Consider the following 18,981-nt stretch of genomic DNA (forward strand, 5'->3'; position numbering starts at 1 on the left):
AGGGGTGCGGGGCGCGCTCACTCTCCCCCGCCCCATTCCACCTGCTTCCCCCACCCCATACAATCCTTCGCCTCGATAGAGACAAATACCGAAGGCTCGGGGGAGAAGGATGCACCTCGAGGGTGGGGGCCTTCTCGGTCTCCAAGCCCTGGCACGCCTTGGGTGGGAAACGCATTTGGGGAGGGACCGGGCAGGGAGGCAAAGACGGAGCGGCCGGACCCGGGGGCCACTTTTCAGCCAAGGTGACCTCCGAAAGCCACAGCCGCCCGATACGGGGAGAGTCTGTACCCTCCTCCGCCTCTACCGGGGCAACCCCCCCCCCTCTCCCAGGCTCCTTAGGCACCGCTCCGCCGCAGGGACCCAGTCCCCCGGCGCCCCCTGCTGGGATGTCTCCCTGCCCCCAGCCCCGGTGGCGGCCCCTCCTGCAGGCATCTGCTGGAACTGCAGAGGCCCGTGCTAGGAGTGAGGGGATTCTGCTCGTCTGTAGGACCCCAAAGCCGTCTGTCGAGTAGGACCCCAAAGCCGGGCGCTCCAGCCCCTTCTCACACCTTGCTCGGCGATGCCGCTGCCACTTCCAAGGCGGCATGCAGAGCACCAGTTCTGCCCTGCTCCCCGTTTTACTCCCCCCCCCCCCCTGTCCCACCCTGGCCTACCTGTTGGCTCCACAGACTTCTCCAGCTCTGACCAGCACTGACCCTGACCTTGACCCTGACCCCTCCTCCAGTCCTGGTTACTTGCTTGCTCCCTCCCTCCTGTTCTCTGTCCTGTCCCTCCTCTCCCAAGCTTCTTTTGGGTAGGGGAAGGTGGACTGAGTCCCCTGCCCCTTTTGTTTACTCCTGGCATTCCCAAAGCCAGTTTAGATGGAAAAGAAAAGGGGCATGGTACACCTCTTCACTATAGGACACCAGGCAGAGTGGCAGGCAGGCAGAGAGGCAGGAGAGAAGACCCCACCCCAAGTGGCCCAAATGACAAACCGGTTTCCCAACTTCCTGGTCTACCCGGTTGCAACCTTAATCTAGGCTCTCCCATTTTCTTGCCCGCCCCCAGGCCTGTGCCTGAGCCAAACACATGCTTGGCTAGGGGTTAGTCTCAGATGCCCCTTCCAGATTAATCTCCAGTTGCAGTAACTTAGGTGGTAGGGCCAGGGTGGGGGGTGGGGGGTGGGGGTCTTCCCAGCTTCAGCAGGACAGCTCAGGAGAGCAGCCAAGAGCCATGTTTCGGACACACCGTCTGGGCACACGACCCCAGCAGTCGGCCCCCTGACTTCTCCTGTCCTGGGCCAGCTGCCTCTCCCTCTGCCAACTGGACGGTGCCCATCTTTTGGCCTCTGAGCACACAGTGGGCACTCATCCAGCTCCCTGCCTGGCTGTCTGCCCAGGATGGGCACGGGAGGCAGCAGGCCCTGTGTAGGGGAGGGGGAGTGTGAGGAGGGTGGCTTTCCCCCACCTGCCTGAACACCACCTCCCAAGCCTCTCAGAGCCTGGGTGGTGGGGGTGCTCTAGCTTCTGTTCCTCCATTCGGGACTCTGACTCAATTCTATAGAATCTGCCCTTCCTCTTCCTGTCAGGTTCCCCCTAAGACAGGGCCTCTTCCCTGCCCCACTTTGTGCCCACCTAAGGAGAAGGGAATCAGCAAGTGCTTTACTCGAAGTCTCTAATTTAACCCTCTCAACATCCCTGCAGAAGTGGGCATTCTCAGTCCCATTTCAGAGATAAAGAGTGAAGGCTCAGAGAGGAACATCCACTCACCCAATCTAAGAGCAACAAAGCTGAAATTCAAACCCAGATCTGGGTGACTCCAAAGCTCCCAGCCTCCTTTCTGTTACCACCACCATCTCTTAACCCTATGGACATGCCAGAAGCAGCCTCAGTGGAGGGAAGAGATCTGGGCTCAGAAATGTGGTTGAAGGTTAAGGCACACAGTTATGTCAAGGTTAAGGAACTGGGCAGTAGCCCTGGATGATGACTGGAAAGATGCTTCCCCGGTCACGTGGAGACTGGGGGGAGAGGCTCTGTGAATCAACCCCCCAGAGGTTGGGAAAGTTCTGAAGTGTCAGCAGGACAATGCTTCCATCTTTCCCCACCCTAGGGTGACCTCCTGCGTCACGAGGAGCTCTTCCATAGAGCTTAAATCAGATTCAGGTAATATTTTTTTATTTGTGTAAAAAAATTTTTTTGGAGAGAGAAGAGAGCATGCGTGGGGGAGGGGCAGAGAGGGGGAACAGAGGATCCAAAGTGGTTCTGCGCGGACAGCAGTGAGCCCAATGTGGGGCTCAAAGGCTCGAAATCATGAACCAAGAGATCATGACCTGAGCTGACTTTGAAGTCTGACCTTCAACCAACTGAGCCACCCAGGTGCCCCCGTGTAGATCACTTTTTAAATTTTTTTTTAGTATTTATATTTGAGAAAGAGATAGAGACAGAGTGTGAGCAGGGGAGATGCACAGAGAGAGGGGAAGACACAGAATTAGAAGCAGGCACTAGGCTCTGAGCTGTCAGCACAGCTCCTGACAGGGGAACGGGGGGGGGGGGGGTGTTCAAACCCAGGAACTGTGAGATAATGACCTGAGCTGAAGTAGTACCAGGGTGCACTGGGTGCTTCTGTAATTCATTTAAAAAATTTTTTTTACATTAATTTATTATTGAGAGACCGAGTACGAGGGGGAAGGGCAGAGAGAGGATGAGACAAAATCCAAAGCAGGCTCCAGACTGAGCTGTCAGCACAGAGCCTGATGCCAGGCTTGAACTCACAAACCACAAGATCAGGGCCTGGGCCAAAGTCAGACACTTAACCAACTGAGCCACCCAGGCACCCCTGTAGTTTGCTTTTTAAAGACAAGTCCTTAACATTTCTGATCATCTGCATAGCTGTGAGTCCCTTTGACCCCTATTCCCTTCAACTACTTCATCCACACCCACCCACCCTAGGGCAGCTGGGTCCCATGGAGGGATGGGAAAAGATAGAGCTACTGAACTGAAACAAATACCCTGAAGCCCTGCAGTGAGCCAGAGAGTGGATGGCATTGACCCCATGAGATCCTCTGCCCCACCCGCAGAGAAGAGAGGTTCCTCCCATCATCTCCAAAGCAGTCTCCTGGGGTAGGAAAAAGGCTTGGAGAAGCCATCACCACTGATCAGGGGCAGAGCGAGCAGGTATTATTTCTCTGGCCGAGAGTCCAGAACTGCTCCTGTAAGCTGGCACAGTGCCTGGGCACAGCCAATGTGCCAGCTGCCTCCATCTGAGATGCCTCAGGTGCCACCCCACCCCCACTCTCATTCTTCAACAGGGACCTTCCCTCTGGCCCTCCTCCCCTGCATCTCAGGCATTGCTCTCTGTCGGAAGGGACCTCTGACATGTTTGAGGGAGCAAACTTAATCGCCCACCTTGCCCTTCTCACATACTGCACCAGCACCCTTAGCTGTTCCTGGGAACCTGTGGGAGGGAAGTTACGGGGGAGCAAGCTAGAGGTGAGAAATCTCGGCCTCCCCTTCCCCAAGGCATGATCAGAACAGGGAGTGCACCTGGACAAACATCTGGGCCAAAAGAGGGAGATGGGACCAGGGGTGGGCAGAGAGGGGCACGTGGGCCTCTAGGGAAAGGCACAGGGATGAGGATGCTGCGGAAATCATGGCTACCATCTGAACTGCCGCCGTGGAGCCCCTCCACCCCCACCCCAGATCCTAGAGAAAGCCGCTTGCCAGCCGGGCTATTGTCCAGCCAGGGCATTTCAGGAGCCCCCTTTGGGCCATCCACATGTCATCAAGGCTGGCCTGCAGGCAGTGAGGGAACCGCGATATGAACAGAGAGAGTGACCAGGGGCAGTGACCTGGCATCTGGCACCAAAGCTGCCATGGGTGGGAGACGTGAGGTGGAAGAGGGTCTTCCCTCTGTCCCAGGCCTGCACCCTTCTGACCACAGCCTAGCTCCTAAGAGCCCCTAAATGTCACCTCTTGCATTCCTGGCCCTCCCATTCCCCCTCCCACCCTATAGGACAGGAGTGAATAGCAGTTAAGTTTCAAAAGACTGTCCCTCAGTCCCAGAGGTCCCCCCTCTCGGGCTTCTTATTGTAATGAATGCTAATGATTCTCCATAATTGATGCCCTCATTAGCACATCAAACCTACTTTCAGAAGAACAGAGAGGGAATGTGGGAGGGGGATTCTCTGGGGTCCTGACTGCAGCCACCTCCAGCCATAGAAGAGAAGCCTAGATGTCCCTCTGATTGGCAGTTTTCTGAGCACAAGTCTCTGTCTTCCAAGGGTCTTATCTCTGCCATCAGACTGGACCACTGAGTCTCCCTCATTAACTAGGGCTCCCCCTCAGGTCGGGCAGTGGTTCTTACACTAACATGAGGATCAGAATCCCTGGAGGGCTTGTCAGATGGGCTGCTAGGGCCCACTCCTGAAGTTTCCGATTCAGTGAATTTGAAGAAGGGCCCGGGAATTTGCAATTCTTTTTTTTTTTTTAATGTTTATTTCTGAAGGAGAGAGAGACAGAGCCTGAGCAGGGGTCAGGCAGAGAGAGAGGGAGACACAGAATCCGAAGCAGGCTCCAAGCTCCGAGCTGTCAGCACAGGGCCTGATGTGGGGCTCGAACCAAGGGGCCATGATGAGATCATGACCTGAGCCAAAGTCAGATGCTTAACTGACTGAGCCACCCAGGTGCCCCTGGGAATTTGCATTTCTAGGAAGTGTCCAAGAGATGCTGCTGGTCGGTGCCCCCCCACTTTGAGAACCAATGGAGGGGGGTGCCTGGGTGGCTCAGTCGGTTAAGCATCCAGCTTCGGCTCAGGTCATGATCTCATGGTTCGTGGGTTCCAGCCCCGCATTGGGCTCTGTGCTGACAGCTAATTCAGAGCCTGGAGCCTGCTTCAGATTCTGTGTCTCCGTCTCTCTCTCTGACCTTCCCCTGCTCGCACTGTCTCTCTCTGTATCTCAAAAATAAATAAAAAACATTAAAAAAAAAAAAGAACCAATGGAGGTGTATGAGGAGGGGACTGTCTTGTTTTCCCAGCTTAGGGCTTTGCCTGCTAATGCACCTTAACTGGCAAGTCACTACAGGGCCTGGCACATAGCGGGTGTCCAGAACTTTGTGACGTGGATGATTATGCTTCTCCTCTCAAACCACCAGCAAGGCCAATTCCTGCCACATAAGCACACCAAGTGACTCCTTTTTCCACAGACCTTGACCTCCGGTACCAAGGGACAGAGATGACCAGAAGTGGCTCTCTTGATCCTCACCTGCATACCGCCCTGCTCTGTAACGCTGACGTCAGTGGGTCCCCAATCCTGGAGTAGAAAGGAATAAAGATGAAGGAGAGGCTGCCCAGCATTCCATCTCACTTCGGGGAGACTCACCAGGGCGAAGTGGGGAGAAGGGCTCATGGATACAGTCCATGAACATGAACGAGCCTGCATCTCCCCATCCCGTTCCTTCCCACTCAGTCCCCAAGGCATAAGAATTGCAGGGTTAGCGGGAGGGAATAAGATTGGAGCAGCAATGAAAGATGGAAGAGGAGGGTAGACAGAACTGGGATGAAGAGAAAATGACAGACAAAAACAGAGGAGAACACCAGAGAAGAGGGGAAGTAGAAGAGAGAGAGGCTGAGGGGGGTGAGAAGCTCAGGAAAAGTAAAGGGAAGAGAAAAGAAAGATGAAGGCAAGAGACCAGAGCAGGAAGAGGAGGAAGAGGAAGAGGAAGGCAGTCTGTATCTATCCTTGAAAGGACATATTTCAAGCCACAGGGCCCAAGTGGACCACAAGCCCCACTCCTGCAGGACCACACCCAGCATGGCTTTGAAGCTTTAGATCTCCCCATCTGACTGACATGCCTTGGTTGGAAGGGAAAGACACGCTCCCACGCCCCCACTTCAGCCAGCAGCCTCCCAGACCTGCCAGCTAGCCTTATAAGCCCATGGTGGGCGGTGGGGCACATAAGCAGGTATCATCCTGACCTAGTTTACCCAGGCCAGCACCTGGAAACCATCTCCTTGCCTTCCAAGGTTATAACAATCACCTGTGTATTAATGAAGTAGGCGGAACCCTCTCACACGTTGCTGGTGGGAATGAAAAATCCATCAGCAACTATGGAAACCAGTTGGGCAGTTCCTCAAAAAGTTAAACCCAGAGACATCGCACGACCCAAGAGCATAATTGCCCTTCAGTGGATGAATGGCTAAACAATTCGTGATCTACTCATGCAACACAATATTATCCATCCCTAGAAAGGAATGGGGTGCTAATACCCGCTTCAACGTGGACAAACCCTGAACACGAGCTGAAGGAAAGAAGCCAGACACAAATGGTCACATATTGTATGATTCTGTTTTTGTGAAATAAACAGGGTAGGCAAGCCCCTAGAGATTCGCCGAGGAGGAGGAAGAAGAAGAGGAGGAAGAGTAAAAGGAGGAGGAGGGTATGGAGAGCTACTGCTTAATGAGTATGTTACGAAACTCAGTTTCAGGTTGTACAACCAGGTGATGGTTGTACAACACACCGAATGCACTAAAAGCTCCTGAGTTGTTCACTTTAATTTTATGTTCTATGAATTCCACCTCAAAAAAAAAGTAATAATCGAAGTAGGAGTCTTCCAGGAAGTTCATTCAATCCATCCATCTGCAGGGTTCTACCTTTGTTGGAAACAGGAGCTTGTGTCTGCATGAGTCACGGCTTTCCGGATGCCCTGGGGCCCAGGGCATCTTCTCTGAAAACTCGGAAGATGCTCACAGGACCCCAGGATGCTGTTTTCTGGACCCAGGGCATCCCCGAGGCCTCCTCCTCTCCCTGGCTCCCACCCCAAGAGAGGCTCCCTTTCAGGATCTTGCTTCCCCAACAGGTGGCAGACGGGGTTGCATGCTTGGGTGTTGAGGCGCCAGCTCCCCATCTTCAGCGAACGTGCCATGCCCCCCAGCGGCAGACCCGCCCCTCCCTGATCTTCTAAACGGGCCCCCTGCTCTCTGGAGCCTCTTCCAGTCTTCTCTCCACTGCTAGACGGGCTGCTCTGGGTGCTATGAGACAGGGAGGAGTCCCAGGATGAATCAGGCACATTTCCTGCCCCCACTAGAGCTTTCCACTCAAAGACCTTCAGTGAGGACTCCCTACACAGGGGATTGGGTCCTCTGAGGACGCTTAACCCTTCGAGGTCCTGACAAAAGTTCTGTGCCCTCTCCCTCGATAAATAAACATACAGGTCCATCCACCGGGAAAAAAAAAATCTGTGGCTCTCCCCGGCTCTGCAGCCCCTCCCAGGGCCCCCAGGGACGGGCACTCTAAGTGTGGTCCTCAGACCAGCGTGGCCACAGGTTCACAAGAGGAGTACAGAAATAGAGAATAAGTGTTGAGAAAGCTTTACGGGGATTTGACGTTGCCACAAGATCCTAGCACATGATCATTTTCACTATATTTATTTTTATTTTATTTTGACTTATTTTTAATTTTTTAAATGTTTATTTTTGAGAGAGAGAGAGAGAGACAGAGTGCAAGCAAGGGAGGGGCAGAGAGAGAGGGAGACACAGAATCAGAAGCAGGCTCCAGGCTCCAAGCTGTCAGCACAGAGCCTGATGCAGGGCTCGAACCCCCGAACCATGAGATCATGACCTGAGCTGAAAAGTCAAAAGCTTCGCTGACTGAGCCACCCAGGAGCCTTTCGCTATATTTTTTTTAATGTGGGTTCACAGGCGATTGGAAATTGAACAAGAACAAAAAAGTCTTTCACCCTCAGAGAGTTTGAGAAGCACTGTCCTAAGGATCCATTCACCTCAGGGGAGAATGCCTGATGTACTCAATAAATGTCTTAGCCTGGCATTTGAGGCCCTCCAAGATCTGTCCTCTAAATCTTTCTAGTTTTATCCCTGGCTATGTCCCGCAATACCACACACACACACACACACACACACACACACACTTGTGTGTGTGCAGCTGTGCTCTGTATCTTCCCTTCACAGGCCAGCCTTTGTCCAACCTGTCCCCACCACAGGGTGACCTTTCCTACTTCTGCACCTGTTGACACCTGACTCCCAATTCTAGGCCCGGCTCACATTCCGTTTTCTCAATGTAAAGAAAGTCTCCCTGACCCCTGCCCTCCTCCCCTGCAGTTCCCTCTGCCCCGGGCTTTCATAACACCCACCTAGCTTCGCGGGCAGAGCTTGGGTCCTCTTGGTCCCTTCTGTCTCCTCTCGCCTCCAGAGTGTCCACGCCGTGTGGATTCTAGGATTCTACTGTCCCGATCCTCCCAGGCCTCTCCTGTACCTGCTCCCCCAGGTCCACCTCTTCCGTGCTGGCCTTCTGAGTTTCAGACTCCGTCCCGAGATAGGGCCCAGGACTCCCACACCACTCCCTGCCCCACCCCTGGCCTTACCCTCCTTCTCCAGGGGGTTCTGATCATAGCAATAACTACTGGGAACCAAAAATTAGTGGCATATATGATTTCCAGGACTGGAAAAAAGTTAATTTGGCTTATATTTTGAATAGGAAGTCCTATTTGCAAGTGATACAAAATTCAAAAGGTGCAAAAGGGAATAGAGTGGAAAGCCAGCTTCCCCAGCTGCCTCGGGCCCCAGCTACCCAGGTCTGGCACCAGAAGCAAACACCACTTCCAGTTTCTCTGGCCTTTCAGGGCTTGCCCATGTGCTCACCAGCATTGTCTTTGTGTTCTCTTACCCACACGGCAGCAGGTGACACACACTCAATATAATCTTCACGTTGTTCTTTTATTATTATTATTTTTTAAACTTTTCTTATGCTTTTTATTTATTTTTGAGAGACAGAGAGAGGCAGTGTCTCTGCCCACGAACCGCGAGATCATGACCTGAGCCGAAGCCGGACACTTAACTGACTGAGCCACCCAGGCGCCCCTCTGCACATTGTTCTGCACCAGCACATATAAAGGTGCCCTGTTGGGCCGCCTGGCTGGCTCTGTCAATAGAGCATGCAACTCTTAATCTCGGGGTTGTAAGTTCAAGTCCCGTGTTGGATGTAGAGATTACTTAAAAATGAAACCTATGGGACACCTGGGTGGCTCAGTCAGGTAAGTGTCTGATTTCAGCTCAGGTCATGATCTCACTGTTCATGGGTTCGAGCCCCGTATTGGACTCTGTGCTGACAGCTAGCTCAGAGCCTGGAGCTTGCTTCAGATTCTGTGTCTCCCTCTCTCTCTGACTCTCCCCTGCTTACACTGTCTCTCTCTCTCAAAAATAAATAAAACATTAAAAATATTAAAATTTTTTTTTAAAAAATGAAACCTATAATGAAATAAAATAAAGGTGCCCTGTTGATGGGTATTTAGGCCATGTCTAGTGCAAGAGATATCCCGGTAATTATTTCACACAATGGGACCCTATCTGTCGAATAAATTCCTAGAGGCAGAATAACTGGAAAAAGATATGTGCATAATAAACGTTTTAAATATGAACCATTATTTCTGGTTTTGTCCTGCTTTGTAGATCCATAGCAACCGATCTTTCCCAGTTCGGCCACTTATTTCTCTAGTCGTGTGCCAACTGGGGAAACTGAGGCAGGCACTCCCCCGCCCACACGCCCCCCCATAGAATCCCAAATAGGGCAAAGCACCTGAGAGGAGAAAGAAATCCAGCCCCATCAGAGTTAGGAAATGTCCCAAGGATCCTGATCACCGTGAGAAACAGAGGGAAGGATGACGTGTCCAGCATGAAAAGGCAGGAACCCAAACAAAGATCACTTTTTATGTGAAGGAGGAGAGCAGCCGGAACCCTTCAGGGGTTCCGTGGCAGCAGGAGGACCCAGATCAGTTCCAAGTGTGCTGATCTCGTAACTTCCCACCAGTTACAAGAGGGGTGAGGAGGGTCTGGCACTGGGCAGGACTGTGGGTGACTCCCTACTCAGGGAGCATTAAACCAGGATTAAGGGTGGTGGCGCCGGCCAGGCCTGCTGGGAGGCAGAGGGCTGGAGCAGGTGGCCACGTAAGCTGCCGTGCAAGGGCACAGCCCACTGAGGTGAGCAGCCTGGAAGCTGGATAAATAAGGCAGGGGGTCCAGGCTTTACAGTCTTGTGGCCATCCCGTAATCATGCCTCCAAGGAGGGCAAAGCGAGGAGCAGATCATGAGGAACCCATTTTGCAGATGAGAAAATCAAAGCCCACAGAAGTGAAGACACTTGCCCAAGGCTTCACAGGTGAAGCAAGTCTTGAACCCGAGCCTTCAGCCCCTAAATCCAATGACATGGCTTTCACTGCCTTCCTGGGGCTGGAGGATTCCCAAGAGAAGACCTTGGTTCCTTCACCGACTTCCCCCAGGCCCCTCACACCCCCATGCCACCCTCCCCACCAACACCTCAACCACGCAGCTGCTGAGTGGAGTGGGGCGGGGGGACTGCTGGGTGAGGCTGCAAATCCCTCTCCTGTCTAACAACTGAGCTGAGAGAGGAAGACAGAGGTGGGAAGAGGTCCCAAACTCCCATCTCACGTGTCCTCGCCCGTCTCAGTCCCAGACTCTCTCGTGATAGGAAAGTAGGCCGGTTTGGAATATGTCACGGATATTTTCGACATCCCCATCTGTACTAGAGCTTTGCATACAGCCAAGGGGGGTGGAGCCGGAACCTCCGTGCGGATGAGGGGTACACCTGCTACCTCTGGGCCCCAGAGCCCAGATGGGGGCTTGGGAACGTTTGCACAGGGGACCCTGAAGGGCACTGAGCACGTGTCCAGAAGCCTAGGCAGGGTGGCTGGAAGAGCCTGCTCCCAGAAGAGCAGGAGCAGAACAGCTGTGATCTGTGGGCACCATCCCACTGCCCCCGGAGCGTCTGCCTCACTAGCCTGGGGGTGGAGCACTGAGGAGGGAGCAGTTGGTCCTGCAGGGAAAGGGGTCTGGGAAAGCTTTAACGGGGAGATAACTGATGTTTGAGTTGGGCCTTGAAAGGGGAGCAAAACTTTTGCTGGGGCAGAGGTTGCTCCCAGCCAAGGGGAATGTTTGGGGTGCGCTGCGGCCACTGTGGCTGGGAGGTGGAGGCCTGACCAGGGGAGGAGCAGCAAGAGAGACTGGGCGGGGGACTGGAGGAGGAGTGTTATGGTGAATGCCCAGCTAGGAAGGGTGGAGGGAGCCTGCAGGTGCCCATGGAGGCTTTTAACTTCCATGATTGACAAAGAATATGTTGCTGTGGGCAGGGACAAGTCACCCTGGGCAGGGCGGAGGCGCAGGGGCTGAGTGAGAGTTCTCTTTGAGCCACCAGTCACCCTGACCAAGTCATTCTCCCGTTTGCTGGTAGGGGCACCTCTCCTGGCTGGGGGAGGGGAAACCAACCTGAGAAACGAATTCCCTGCAAAAGTCAGAGATCTGCTAGCTTAAAGAGGTAAAGGTTGGGCTGGGGATTGTACATCAAGGGATTCTCCTGGAAACGCTGGTGGAGGAGACGCCTGGACGCTTGTTTACCAATCACCTACTATGGGCACTTTGCAACATTTCCTCACCGAACCCTTTCCGCAAACCCAAGACCTAGGCATGCTTTGCGCCTTTTTGTCAATGTGGAAACCGAAGTCTGGGTTTCAGGAGTAAAGAGGCAAAGGGAAGCATAAGTCCCTTCTCTAAGGTTCTACAGCTTATAAGTGCAAAAAGAATCCAGGTCTGTCTGTCCCCAGAGCGCATCCCCTTCATCTCTGACCACCTCCCAGAGAAAAAAACCAAGGGTCTGTCTCAAAGAAACGACTCAGGCTCGAACCTTCACCCCTCCTGTCTCAGTCTCCACCCTGGACCAGGCCTCCAGGGCCCCACAGCACGCCCACGAGATAGCTAACGCTCAGATAAGAAAACGGAGCCTAGGAGAAACGGAGCCTAAGAGAAGTTAAATGACTTGCCAAGGGCAAGTGTGTCTCCACACACCGCCCCCCTCAAAAGTAAACATTGGGGGGAAAAAAAAGGGAACCAGCCCCTGCTCTCTCAGATCAGGGGTAAGAGGAGAATGAGCTATCGGCACAGGAGACGTGCTCCATAGTCACATCCACTAAGTCCTACCTACTGACTGCAGGAGCTCAGGCAAGGCAGTGATGTTGTCTGCATCCGGAAGAACGGGAAGAACAGAGGGGAGTGCTTTGCTGGGTAGCCCACCGTGTATTAAGTCACTGCCAGCCTCCCAGGTGGCCCTGCTCCAACCCCCATGAAGTCAGTGAGGCCCCTCCCTGCCCTGCTCATGGGGGCTGGTGACAGGCGCACACTTTGCTTCCTGTTCCTTCTCTTCCCAGGACCTACAGCCTCTGCTCTTGGTTCAGTTGCGGACTGCCGGCTGCCCAGCCTCCTGTCCTGGTCCAGCCCGGGGTCTGATGCAAGAATGTCAGGGGTGATAAGAACCTGAGGTTCAGGGAATATCTTCAAGGTGCTTATGCAGCCCTGAGGAGAAGGGGTCCAGCTCTTCACTTTCAAGAGAATGGACAGATTTGTCTGTCAGGGGTGGGTGGGCTGCTGGCCAAAATCAGGGAGTTCCTCACAGAGGGACAGGAAAATCAGAGTCTAACCCTAAGAATACAAAATGATGATAGTTGAAGCTGTTCTTAATCACTTAGATATTATTTCATTCAATTTCATCCTCTGCGTGTATAAAATCCCATTTTATTTTACGTTTTTAAGTTTATTTATTTGTTTTGAGAGAGGGAGAATAGGGAAAGGGCAGAAGGAGAGGGAGAGGGAGGATCCCAAGCAGGCTCCGCTCTGTCAGCACAGAGCCCAACGCGGGGCTCAAACTCATGAACCGTGAAATCACAACCTGAGATGAAACCAAGATTTAGATGTTTAACTGACTGAGACAGCCAGGCTCAATCTGAAATCCATTTTACGGTTGAGAAAACTGAGGCTCAAAAAAGCAAAATGACTTGCACAAGGCACCAAAACCCACTGCTCTTCTCTACCTCCAGGCCATGGGCCACACTTTGCCCTCCAGTCACTGGGCTGCAAGCCAGGGCTGAACTCCAATCCTCAAGTGTAACCAGAGGTAGAGAAGCTGGGCCAAAAACTGGGGGGAAAGACTCTTGCACCTCCCTTGGGTCTTGCTGCTTTTGTGACCCCTTCTTGGGGCAGTGCCAAAGGGTCAGGAGATGGAGTCAGGTCCTTCCTAGCTCCCCATTGCTGCTCTCAGAACATCACTCTGTTACTTTCTTTTTGATTTTTTAAATGTTTATTTTTGAGAGACAGAAAGACAGAGCACAAGTGGGGGGGCGGGGGCAGAGAGAGAGGGAGACACAGAATCGGAAGCAGGCTCCAGGCTCTGAGCTGTCAGCACAGAGGCAGATTCAAGGCTCGAACTCACAGAATCCCGAGATCATGAACTGAGCCGAAGTCAGGAGCTTTACTGACTGAGACACCCAGGCGCCTCTCTGTCACTTTCTTGCAAAAGCCCCTGCTCCATCCACCTGTGCCACTCTCCCTCATGACTGTTGTCCACTGACCTCCTAGCCCCGTTTCTTATTTGTTGAACTCTTTCTGAATCCCAATTCCTAATGCACGCTGGGTAACTCTAAAAGTCCTAGCATCTCCGCTCTACAACCTTCATATGCTGACTCACGTTCTCCTCTGCCTACACCCTTTCTCCCATCCTGGACACTTTTACCACCAATAAGTGCTCCCATTATCTTTTCTGAACTCACCTACTCTCCCTTGGTTCAATTATTCCTCAGACAACTGTTCTTCATTCCCCAATCGACTGACCCTGAGATGTTTTTCCCATCTGTCAGCCCCCTTCTGTCTTCATTCTCTTCCCTTTTGCAGCCCACAGTCTCTGCTTTATCAGGTCATCTTAACTTCTTACCCTCTGTCCTGTGTGGTTACACTTACCTGGCAAAACTCTAACACTGTACCTCTGATTCAAGAAGGCTACTTCAGCACATCTGTTTACCACTCCATCCTCAAAAATCCCTTTAAAATGCCAGAGGGAAAATATACTAGAGTTCTAAAGCATATTAAATTATACTGATGGCAAAATCCAACAGAGAAGAGGAAGCCATGATACCACAGAGGGAGTCACTCAAAGTGCGAATGTTGTAGAAGAACCCTAGATTTCCTGCTCATGTCAGGAATAGGGCAAGTATGTCACACTCATCCCTATTCAGCATTGTACAAGGTTCTAGCCAGTGCAGTAGGGTCAGGGTAAAAAGGCATCCAGAATTGAAAGGAAGAAGTAAAACTGTCTTTATTCCAAGACGGCATGGATTTCCATGTGGAAACTGATGGAATCTAAAAAAATAGCTATTAGAACTAATGTGTGTGTTTAGCAAGATTATAAGATCAATATATAAAATCAATTCTATTTCTATATACTAGAAATGAACAATTGGAAATTGATGTTAAAAAAAAAATAATGCCATGTACAGTGGCATCAAAAAATATGAGCTACTTAGGGGCACCTGGGTGGCTCAGTTGGTTAAGTATCTGACTCTTGATTTTGGCTCAGGTCATGATCTCACAGCTCATGAGAGTCTGCTTGGGATTCTCTCTCTCCCTCTCTCTCTGCCCCTCCCCTGCTCACATGTGCCCACTTGTTCTCTTTCTCAAAATAAATAAACTTTAAAAATATGAATTACTTAGGGAAAAGACTGACAAAGAATGTATAAGACCTGTACACTGGAAATTACAACACATTGCTTAGAGACCGCAGTAAATGAGGAGCTACACTATGCTCATGGATCAGAAAATTCAATATGGTCAAGATCCGTTCTCCCCCAAACTGATCTATAAATTCAACATAATCTCGGTCAAATTCCCAGCAGCTTTTTTTGAAGAAATTGAAAAGCTGATTCTAAAATTCTTGTGGAAATGCCATGGACTTAGAAGAGCCAAAATAACTTTGCAAAAGCAGCTGGGGCAGGTAGTTGGAAAGCCCTATCCCCTGGCTGGCAGCATTGAGACCACATATGGTTGGAGTTACTGCAAAAGATGCGAACCTTCAGGGGTTCTTGAGAGCTCCAGCAGCCTTTCTCAAATAGTTTGGGAAGCTGAAGGTTCCTAAATGGGCAGACACTGTCAAGCTGCCTGAGCATAAACAGCATGCTCCTTATGATGAGAACTTGTTCCATACATGAGCACTTCCACAGTATCTTCCTGAGTATCTCTCAGGCTGCACCAGGTTGGCTCCATGACCAAGATCTCTGGGAGACATCAGAGAAATAGCATCATGCCCACCCACTTCAGCCAAGGCTCCAAAAATGTGGCCCCCAGCATCCTCCAAACCCTGGAGAGGCTGAAAATGGTGGACAAGGACCAAGATGGGGACCTCAGGGACAGAGAGATCTGGGCAGGATCTTCAGATAGCTGGCAACTGCCAACAAGAAGCATTAGAACAGGAGCACCTGGGTGGCTCAGTAGGTTAAGTCACTGACTCTTGATTTCAGCTCAGATCATGATCCCTCATGGTTTATGGGATCAAGCCCCACGTTGGACTCTCATCCGAGGGCACAGAGCCTGGCTGGGATCCTCTCTCTTCTCTCTCTCTGCCCCTCCCCCTGCTCATGTACTCTCTCTCTCTCAAAATAAATAAACATTAAAAAGAAGAAACATTAGAACAAATGCGGGGTTAGTAAGTTACTTTGTGGAAGAAAAAAACCACCAAGTTGAAGCACTTAACACTACTTAATTCAAGATGATTAAAAAGCTAAGGCAATGAAGGTAGTATCCTGTTGGCATCAAGATAGACAAACCAGGGACACCTGGGTGGCTCAAGCAGTTAGGTGTCCAACTTCGGCTCAGGTCATCATCTTGAGTTCAAGACCTACGTCAGGCTCTGTGCTGACTGCTTGGAGCCTGCTTCAGATTCTGTGTCTTCCTCTCTCTCTGCCCCTCCCCCACGTATACTCTGTCTTTCTCTAAAAAAAAAAATTAAACATTTTTTTAAAAATAGACAAACCAAGGGAAGAGAATAGAAAGTCTAGAAATAGATGTATGCATATGTGGTCATTGATTTTCAACAAAGATGCAAAGGCAGTCTAGCGGGAAAAGGATAGTCTTTTCAACAAATGTCCTGGAGGAAATGAATATCTATGCTCCAAATAAAATAAAATAACTCACACCACTGTACAAAAATTAACACAAAGTGGATTCTAAATCTAAACAAAAGCCTAAAAGTATAACATTTCTAGAAGAAAACCTATAGGAGAAAATCTTTGTGATCTTGGATTAGGCAAAGATTTCTAAAACAACAGCACCATTAAAAAATTGAAAAATTGGGCTTCAGCAGTACTAAGGATTTTTGCTGTATCGAAGATATGTTAAAAGAACAAAAAGAAGAGCCACAGACTGAAAGAGAATATTTGCAAAGCATATATGTCATAAAAGACTTTTACCCAGAATATTCAAAGAACTCTCAAAACTCAGTAAGAAAACAAACAACCCAGTTTTTTAAATGGGCAAAAGATTTGAATTGACAGTTCAATAAGGGAGGCATAGACGAGGCAAATAAGCATATGGGAAGAGGCTTATTACCAGTCATTAGGATAATGCAACTTAAAACTACAATGAGGGGCACCTGGGTGGCTCAGTTGGTTAAGCATCTGGCTCTTGATTTTGGCTCAGGTCATGATCTCCCAGTTCATGGGTTTGAGCCACACATTTGGATCTGGGCTGACAGCACAGAATCTGAAGCAGGCTCCAGGCTCTGAGCTGTCAGCACAGAGCCCTACGTAGGGCTCAAACTCTTGATAGGTGAGATCGTGACCTAAGCTGAAGTTGGATGCTTAACAGATTGAGCCACCTAGGTGCCCCTGGAAATCAGTATCTTAAAATGTTAAAGATATTACCCTGTATCCAGCTACTCCACAAATTATTTACCCAAGAAAAATGAAAGCAAATAATCACACAAAACATTGTATGTAAATGTCCATACAGCTTTATTTGTAATAGCCAAGAACTGGAAACCCAAATGTCCATCGATAAGTGAATGAATGAATAGGAGTCCCTGGCTGGCTCCGTCGGTGGAGCATGCAACTCTTGATCTCGGGGTTGTGAGTTCAAGCCCCACATTGGGTGTAGAGATACATAAATAATAAACAAACAAACTTTATTTTTTAAGTGAATAAATAAACAAATTAGAACATGTTCATACAAAGGAATGGTACCCAGTAATAAAAAGCAATGAACAATTGATACACATAATAACATAGATGAATCTCAGAATGCCAATTGTGCTAAGTGAAAGAAGACAGACAAAAAAAGAATATATATACACTGTATGAATCCACAACGATATAAAATTTAGAAAATGCAAACCAACTAATCTATAGTGACAGATAAACATATCATTGATTGCTTAGAGATGAGAGGAGCAGGTAGGGAGGGGTAGGAGTAAGAGATTAAAAAGAGACACAAGGTGGGTGCCTGGGTGGCTCAGTGGGTTGAGCGTCTGACTTCAGCTCTGGAAATGAGCTCACGATTCCTGGGTTTGGGCCCTGCATCGGGCTCTGTGCTGACAGCTCAGAGCCTGGAGCCTGCTTCAGATTCTGTGTCTCCTTTCTTTGTCCCTCCCCCATTCATGCTCTGTCTCTCTCTGTCTCTCAATAATAAATAAATGTAAACAAATTTTTTTCTAAGAAATAAAATAAAATAAAAAGGAACACAAGGAAGGGTGTCTGGGTGGCTCAGTCAGTTAAGCATCCAACTTCAGCTCAGGTCTTGATCTCACGGTTCATGAGTTGAATCCTCACATCAGACTCCTTGCTGTCAGCACAGAGCCTGCTTTGGATCCTCTGTCCCACCCCCTTCTCTGCCCCTCCCCTGCTAGTTCTCGAAACAAACAAACAAATAAACACATAAACAAACTTTTTTTTAAAAAAGGGGGACACAAGAAAACTTTTGGAGGTGATGGGTAGGTTCATTATCTTGACTTAGTGATGGTTTCACAGGTGTGCTCATATGTGAAAACTTTAACTTAACAAGTGGTGCTTTTTAAATATGTGTACATTATTGTACTGTCAGTTACTCTTCAATAGAGCTACAAAAAGGTAAATAAAAAGAAGCAATAATCAAATAAAACAATAGAGTTAATCTGAAAACAATAAGATATATATATTGGGAAAAAGCAAAATCATCTCTACATATAGATTATATTATTATCTACTTAGAAAAGTCAGAGATTTCACTGAAGCCTAATAAATCTCATCAGCAAGTTCAGTAAAAAGGCTAGTTAAAAGAAAACTATAGGAAAATCTATAGTTTTCTTTTTTACACACAAAAACCAATTTTAAAATGTTTTTTAAAATGATTTTATTCATAACAGCAATCATAGCTATGAAATACACAGGAATAAATTTTTCCAGGAACATACTAGAACACCTGAATAAATGAAGAGATGTATGCCATTTTCTCACAATGGTAGAATACTTTGGTAAGGCTGTCAATTTCCTCCAAATTACTCTATAAATCCAGTGCAACTTGAGTTTGAAATTCTAACAGAGTTCTTTAACTGAAACTAGAAAAGATAATTCTAAAATTCATCTGTAAGAGTAAATGAGTATCAAGAGAAAAAAATGATTTAAAAAATAAGGATAATGGATTGACTGGGAATTGCTTGCATTACCACTAATCCAAATGTACCATAAAATAGTTGGTATTATAGTGAGAATAGGATTTGTCTTCACACATAATAGATACTTCACAAACGTTTGTAAAATGATCAAGCAAATCAATAAGCTAACAGATCGATAGAACAAATAGTCCAGAAGCAATATCAAAACCATTTTTCATATAGTGGATATTTAATATAAAAGTTTATCATGTATTTCTATTAAATATGTCCTTGATGTCCATGAGCATCTCAAAATCATCATGTCCCACTTGCCTTCTGTCTTGAAGCCCCCCACCCCATTCCTGCTCCTCTTCTTACTTCATGGTTCTGCACAATCACTCAGGCAGGAAACATGGTCACCCCGGATCTCTTTCTCCCCCTCACACTCTCATTCAGTCTTACCTCCTAAGATATCTCTAAGTCTCCACCTCCCACCACAGAGGAATTTAGCACATGATAAAAACAGCATTTCAAACTAG

The 18,981-nt window shown here is 49.1% G+C and overlaps 1 pseudogene; it reads left to right on the forward strand.

The window, feature by feature from the left end:
• The first annotated feature begins 14,861 nt into the window (after positions 1 to 14,861).
• On the forward strand, positions 14,862 to 15,285 carry LOC115281739 (annotated as a pseudogene).
• The last annotated feature ends 3,696 nt before the right edge of the window (positions 15,286 to 18,981 follow it).

Source organism: Suricata suricatta, chromosome 17 (genome assembly GCF_006229205.1).
Source record: "Suricata suricatta isolate VVHF042 chromosome 17, meerkat_22Aug2017_6uvM2_HiC, whole genome shotgun sequence".
NCBI lineage: Eukaryota > Metazoa > Chordata > Mammalia > Carnivora > Herpestidae > Suricata > Suricata suricatta.